This window comes from Sus scrofa, unplaced genomic scaffold (assembly GCF_000003025.6).
Source record: "Sus scrofa isolate TJ Tabasco breed Duroc unplaced genomic scaffold, Sscrofa11.1 Contig1752, whole genome shotgun sequence".
In the NCBI taxonomy this organism is placed as follows: domain Eukaryota; kingdom Metazoa; phylum Chordata; class Mammalia; order Artiodactyla; family Suidae; genus Sus; species Sus scrofa.
The window spans coordinates 9,236-16,546 of record NW_018084942.1 but is presented as its reverse complement, the minus strand read 5'-3'; positions in this window follow the sequence as shown (position 1 = coordinate 16,546).

The window sequence follows — 7,311 nt, the reverse complement described above, 5'->3', positions numbered from 1 at the left end:
GGATGTTTGTTCTTTTGGTATGGAGCTGCAGAAGTTGTTTGTAAATTTTGGAGATCAATCCCTTGTGAGTTGATTCACTTGCAAAGATTTCCTCCCATTCTGTGGGTTGTCTTTTTGTGTTGTTTAGGGTTTCCTTTGCTGTGCAGAAACTTTGAAGTTTGATTAGGTCCCATTTGTTCATTTTTGTTTTTGTTGTCAATAGCCTAAGAGGTGGATCTGAGAAGATGTTGCTGTCGTTTATGTCAGAGAGTGTTTGGCCTGTGTTTTCCTCTAAGAGTTTGATAGTGTCTGGTCTTATATCTAGGTCTTGAATCCATTTGGAGTTGATTTTTGTGTATGGTGTTAGGGAGTGTTCTACTTTCATTCTTCTCCCTGTGGCTGTCCAGTTTTCCCAGCACCCCTTATTGAAGAAGCTGTCCTTTCTCCGTGGTATATCCTTGCCTCCTTCGTCATAGATGAGTTGGCTGTAGGTGCATGGGTTGAATTCTGGGCTTTCTATCCTGTTCCACTGATCTCTATTTCTGTCTTTGTGCCAGTACCATACGGTTTTGATGATTGTTGCTTTGTAGTATAGTCTGAAGTCTGGGCGCTTGACTCCTCCAGCTCCATTTTTCTTTTTCAGGATGTCTCTGGCTATTCTGGGTCTGTTATGCTTCCAAACAAACTTTAGAATATTTTGTTCGAGTTCTGTGCAAAATGTCCTTGGTAATTTGATAGGGATTGCATTGAATCTGTAGATTGCCTTGGGTAGTACAGTCATTTTGATAATATGAACTCTTCCAATCCACGAGCATGGTATATCTTTCTATCTCTTTGTGTCATCTTTGATTTCTTTCATCAGTGTCTTATAGTTTTCAGAGTGCAGGTCTTTTGTCTCTTTAGGTAAGTTTACTCCTAGGTATGTTATTCTTTTGGATGCAATGGTAAACAGGATTGTTTCCCTAATTTCTTTATTGTTAGTGTATAGAAATGCTGTCGATTTCTGTGTATTAATTTTGTATCCTACGACTTTCCCAAATTCATGGATGAGCTCTAACAGTTTTCTGGTAGAGTCTTTAGGATTCTCTAGGTATAGTACCATGTCATCTGCAAATAGTGATAGTTTTACTTCTTCCTTTCCAATTTGGATTCCTTTGATTTCTTTTCCTTCTCTGATTGCTGTGGCTAGGACCTCCAAATCTATGTTGAAGAGTAGTGGCGAGAGCGGACATCCTTGTCTTGTTCCTGATCTCAGCAGGAAATCTTTCAGCTTTTCACCATTGAGAATAATGTTCGCTATGGGTTTGTCATATATGGCCTTTATCATATTGGGCTAGGTTCCCATTATGCCCCCTTTCTGAAGGGTTTTTATCAGAGAAGGGTGTTGGATTTTGTCAGAGGTTTTTTCCACATCTATTGAGAGGATCATGTGGTTTTTATTCTTCAGTTTGTGCATGTGGTGTATCACACTGATGGATTTGTGGATATTGAAGAACGCTTGCATCCCTGGGATAAATCCCACTTGATCCTGATGTACAATCCTTGTAATGTGTTGTTGGATGCGGTTTGCTAGTATTTTGTTGAGGATTTTTGCATCGATGTTCATCAGTGAAATTGGGCTGTAGTTTTCTTTTGTTGTGGTATCTTTGGTTTTGGTATCAGGGTGATGGTGGCCTCATAGAATGAGCTTGGGGGTATCCCTTCCTCTGCAATTTTTTGAAATAGTTTCAGAAGGATAGGCGCTAGCTCTTCTCTAAATGTTTGATAGAGTTCGCCTGTGAAGCCATCTGGTCCTGGACTTTTGTTCATTGGGATTTTTTAAATCCCAGTTTCAATTTCAGTTCTTGTGATTGGCCCATTCAACTTTTGTATTTCATCTTGGTTTAGTCTTGGAAGATTGTACTTTTCTAAGAATTTGTCCATTTCTTCTAGGTTTTCCGTTTTATTGGCATATAGCTGCATATAGTAGTCTCTTATGACCCTTTGTATTTCTGTGATGTCCGCTGTTACTTCTCCTTTTTCATTTCTAATTTTATTGATATGAGTCCCCTCTATTTTTTGCTTGAGAAGTCTGGCTAGGGGTTCATCAATTTGGTTGATCTTCTCAAAGAACCAGCTTTATGTTTCCTTGATCTTTTCTATGGTTTTCTTTGTTTCTACTTCATTGATTTCTGCTCTGATCTTTATGATTTCTTTCCTTCTACTCACTTTAGGTCTTGTCTGTTCTTCTCTCTCGAGCTGCTTTAGATGTAAAGTTAGCTTGTTTCTTTGAGCTTTTTCTTGTTTCCTGAGGTGGGCTTGTATTGCTATAAACATTCCTCGTAGAATGGCTTTTGCTGCATCCCATAGGTTTTGGGGTGTGGGATCTTCATTGTCATTTGCTGCTAGGTAGTTCTTAATTTCCTCTTTGATTTCTCAGTGATCCATTGGTGGTTTAGTAGCGTGTTGTTTAGACTCCACGTGTTTGTGTTTTTTGCCGTTTTTTTCTTGTTGTTGATGTCCAGTCATAGGGTGTTGTGGTTGGAAAAGATGCTTGATATGATTTCAATTTTCTTAAAGTTACTTGATATGATTTCACTTTTCTTAAAGTTTCAATTTTCTTAAAGTTTAAAATTGTCTTAAAGTCAGTTTTCTTAAAGTTAAAGCCCAGGATGTGATCAATCTTAGAGAGTGTTCCATGTGCACTTGAGAAGAATGTGTATTCTGTTGCTTTTGGATGGAATGTCCTATAAATATCTATTACGTCCATCTGGTTTAATGCATCCTTCAGGGCCTGTGTTAACTTATTGATTTTCTGTGTGGTTGATCTGTCCATTGCTGTAAGTGGGGCGTTAAAGTCCCCCACTATGACTGTGTTATTGTCGATTTGTCCTTTTAAGGTTGTTAGCAGTTGCCTTACATATTGCGGTGAAACTGTGTTGGGTGTGTAGATATTTAAAATTGTTATATCTTCTTCTGGGATTGACCCTTTGATCATTATGTAATGTCCTTCCTTGTCCCTTAACATATTCTTCATTTTGTCTGATATGAGTACTGGTACTCCACCTTTCTTTTGATCCCTGTTTGCATGAAATATGTTCTGCCATCCTCTCACTTTCAGTTTGTATGTGTCCCTGGAAGTGAAGTGGGTCTCCGGAAGACAGCATATATGTGGGTCTTGTTTTTGTATCCATTCAGCCAGTCTATGTCTTTTGGTTGGGGCGTTTAGTCCATGAACATCCAAGGTAATTGTTGATATGGATGTTCTTATTGCCATTTTGTTACTTGCTTTGGATTTGCTTTTGCTGCTCTTTTTTCTTTCCTTCTTCTCTGGTTCTTTTCTGCCTAGAGAAGTTCCTTTAGTATTTGTTGTAAGGCTGGTTTAGTGTTGCTGAATTCTCTCAGCTGCTGCTTATCTGTGAAGGTTTTGATTTCTCCTTCAAATCTGAATGAGAGCCTTGCTGGGTAGAGTCACCTTGGTTGGAGGGTCTTTCCTTTCATCACGTGAAGTATATCATGCCACTCCCTTCCAGCCTGCAGAGTTTCTGTTGAAAAATCTGCCGATAACCTTATTGGGGTTCCCTTGTATGTTATTTGTTTCTTCTCCCTAGCTGCTTTCAAGATTTTCTCTTTGTCTTTAATTTTGGTCAGTTTGATTAATATGTGTCTCGGGGTGTTCCTCCTTGGGTTTATTTTATATGGTACTCATTCTGCTTCCTGGATTTGAGTGAGTGATTCCCTCTCCATGTTAGGGATGTTTTGGGCTATTACCTCTTGGAATATTTTTTCTGTCTCCTTCTCTCTCTCTTCTCCTTCTGGCACGCCTACAATACGGATGTTGGTGCATTTAACGTTGTCCCAGAGTTCTCTGAGACTCTCTTCATTTCTTTTCAGTCTTTTTTCTCTTTTCTGTTCTGCATCTGTAATTTCCACTAATCTGTCCCCCACCTCACTTATTCGTTCTTCTGCCTCCAGTATTCTGCTGTTAGCCGCCTCTAGTGAATTTTTTAGTTCAGTTGTTGTATTTTGCATCTCTTCTGGTTTAAGTTTGATATCTTGTATCTCTTTGCTCAGGGTTTCCTGTAAGTTATCCATCTTTGCCTCCAGTTGATTTCCAATGTCTTGCATCATCTTCAGCATCAACAGTCTAAATGAAGTCCTTTTCCTGGAGGCTGAGAATCTCCTCATTGCCAAGCTGTTTTTCTGGCGTTTTTCCTTTCTCCCTCATCTGAGTCATAGTTCTCTGTCTTTTCACTTTTATAGGTTTTTGGTGTGGTGACCTTCTTACAGATAATAGAGTTGTAGCCTCTCTTACTTCTGGTGTCTGCCCCCCTGTGGCTGAAGTCAGTATTAGGGCTTGCTGTAGCCTTCCTGATGGGAGGGGCTGATGCCTGCTCACTGGTAGGTGGAGCTGATTCTAATCCCTCTGGTGGGTGGGGCTTAGTGTCTGGATGGGATTAGAGGCAGCTGTGTGCCTGGGGGTGGGGTCTTTAGGTGGCCTGTTTACTGAGGGGCGGGGCTGTGATCCCACCTGGGTTGTTGTTTGGCCTTGGGGCTTCTCAGCAGCTGACTGATGGGTGGGGCCAGATTTTCCCAAAATGGCCACCTCCACAGAAAGGCTCAGTTGCTGAATGTTCCCGAGAGCTTTTCTTTCAATGTCCTTCCCTCACAACAAGCCACGTTTACCCTTTTTTTCCCAGGATGAACTGAAGTCCTGCAGTGCGGTTTGACTCAGATTCCCATGGAGACTTTGATTTGCCCTCCTACCCAGTGCACGTGAAAGTCTGTGTGTGCCTTTTAAGAATGGGGTCTCTGTTTCCCCCAGTCTTGTGGAGCTCCTGAGCACAAGCCCCACTGGCCTTCAATGCCAGATGCCCTGAGGCGCTTTCTCCCCGTGCCAGATCCCCACACGTGAGAGTTTGATGTGGGGCTCAGAACACTCACTCCTGTAGGTGAGTCTCTGTGAAGCAGTTAGTTTCCAGTCTGTGGAGCTTCCCACCCAGGAGATAGGGGGTTGTTCCTATCGTGAAATCACCCCTCCTACCTCTTGATGCGTCCTCCTCTTTTTCTTCTGGAGTAGGATATCCTTTTTAAGGTTTCTTGTCCATTCGGGTGAAGAGTGCTCAGTCTTTAGTTGTGAATTTTGTGGGTTTAGGAGAGAAGTTGAGCTCCAGTCCTTCTGTTCTGCCACCTTAATCCTGTCCCACTGTCCTTCATCTGAATCTTGTCCTCACTACTTATCAGCTTGCATTCTTGGCAAAAAACTTAAGCTCTCTGTGCTTCAGTTTCATCATAAGTCCACTTATGGCTACAATCCAGATGTAGGAACCAGAGGTGAGAAGCTGTTGTCCCCGTATATAAATCAGTGTATTGTTTGTCATGGACAGCAGGCCCAGGATATGTGCCACTTGGACTCTCGGGATGGAGCAGTAAAATGGTACAAACAGAGCAACCACAGGTGCCAGGCAGAAGTCACCGTAGCAGTGGAAACATGCTGTTTTTCTCTTCCAGGATAAGGACACAGTGCAGAAGAAATGTCCTCAGGGAAAGAATTTGGTGCCAGACCAGGAACAGAATAGCTCTTTTGCAGGGTCAGTTGTAGTCTTTGGTGCAGGTCCAGGAATTGAAACACCATTAAAATGGAATATTTTAATACAGAGAATTGAAAAATATATTGGTAATTGATGAATATATTCCTCTTGTAAAAAAATTCAAACATAGGCCTAAGTTTCTTTTGACAACCCCCATCCACCCGCCCCAAGTAACCACTATTTCAGTCTGGTCAATGATCCTTAGAAGCATAGAGTCGTGTGTTTTGGATGGGCAGTGTGTTTTCTTTTCTTTTTTTTTATGGAAATGGTATCATCCTATAGGTATTATTTTGCAACTTGATTTTTTCTTGCAATGATTTGTCTGGATCTCTTTCCATTTCAGCACTTTTTCTTTTTCTTTTGCTGTGTTTTATTTAATCTTTTTCCTGCCAAAGGACATTAGGTTATTGCCAGTTTATTTTGTTAAGCTTTTCACAAACAATCCTAAAGTAAACAGCCTTTCTTTCGGGAAGACACCAAATAGCGGAACTGCTGAGGCAGAAGGTGTGTTAAAAATCAATTAGACTCTGTCTACCAGGGTTAATTTCTTATTTTTGATAAAATATTATACTTATGTGAGATAGTAACATCAGGGGAAGCTGAGGGAACTCTGTATATTCTTCGCAACTCTTCCATAAATCTAAAATTATGTCAAAATAGACAGTTAAAAGAGTGGAAGTGTTTTAAATCCATTTTCTAGCATAGATTAAGCATTTAACAGTTTCTTAAATGAATTACTTCATAGATTTGACAGTGAAAAAAAAAAAACCCTACATAACCACAGACTTATCCTCCTTGATTTATGTGTGATTGCAGAACTCCTCCTTAGCCAATCATTTCTTCTTCTAAGAACGTGTGTAGTTTTTTGGTTTTTGTTTTGTTTTGTCTTTTGTCTTTTTAGGGCTTCAGCCATGGCATATGGAGTTTCCCAGGCTAGGGGGAGAATTGGAGCTAGAGCCACCAACCTACACCACACAGCAATGTGGGATCCCAGGCATGTCTATGTCCTACATACACCACAGCTCATGGCAATGTAAGATCCTTAAGCCACTGAGCGAAGCCAGGGATCAAACCTGCATCCTCATGGATTCCAGTCAAGTGCTTAACCCACTGAAGCACAACAGGAATTCCTCACCTCTGCTTCTTATGCTGCCTTATGTTCATTGTATCCATCTGCCTCTCCTATTTAACTAGGAATGCCCTACCTTTCTTGTTTCTCAATTTCCAACCCCCAGTGCATAGCATTTGCTTAATATATATTTGCTGAGTCAATGAATAGAGAAACACTTGGCAGCTGTTACCGTCAACCACTATTCCCTGGAATATTTTAGCTAATTCTATCTTTCAGATGACCTTGTGCACCAACTACACTTTTGTGGAAAAATAGAAATGAAAGGGAGGGGTATAAAGGCTGCTCTTCGCTGGCCAGTGATGTCCCTAAGTACTCCGCCTTCAGTGATAAGGAGAAGGTTTCTCGTTCCACACAGAGAACATTCATGGTACCGTTTATCTTTACCCTTCTATGTCAGAGCCAAGGCAAGCCAATGACCACATGGAAAAGGATGTTTTTCAGTGACATTTATTTCAGAATCATTGAACAATCTGATCGTCCTTCTTTATTCATAAGCATTCTTCTTTAAATAATTTGAGCTTATTATGTTTTCAGGCTTGGTGAGAGATTTTAAAGGTGGCACACTCACCCCAAAGAAATTGATTCCATAGCTATGGAAGACTAAGATCTTTCACAGACACTGCTGCTTCT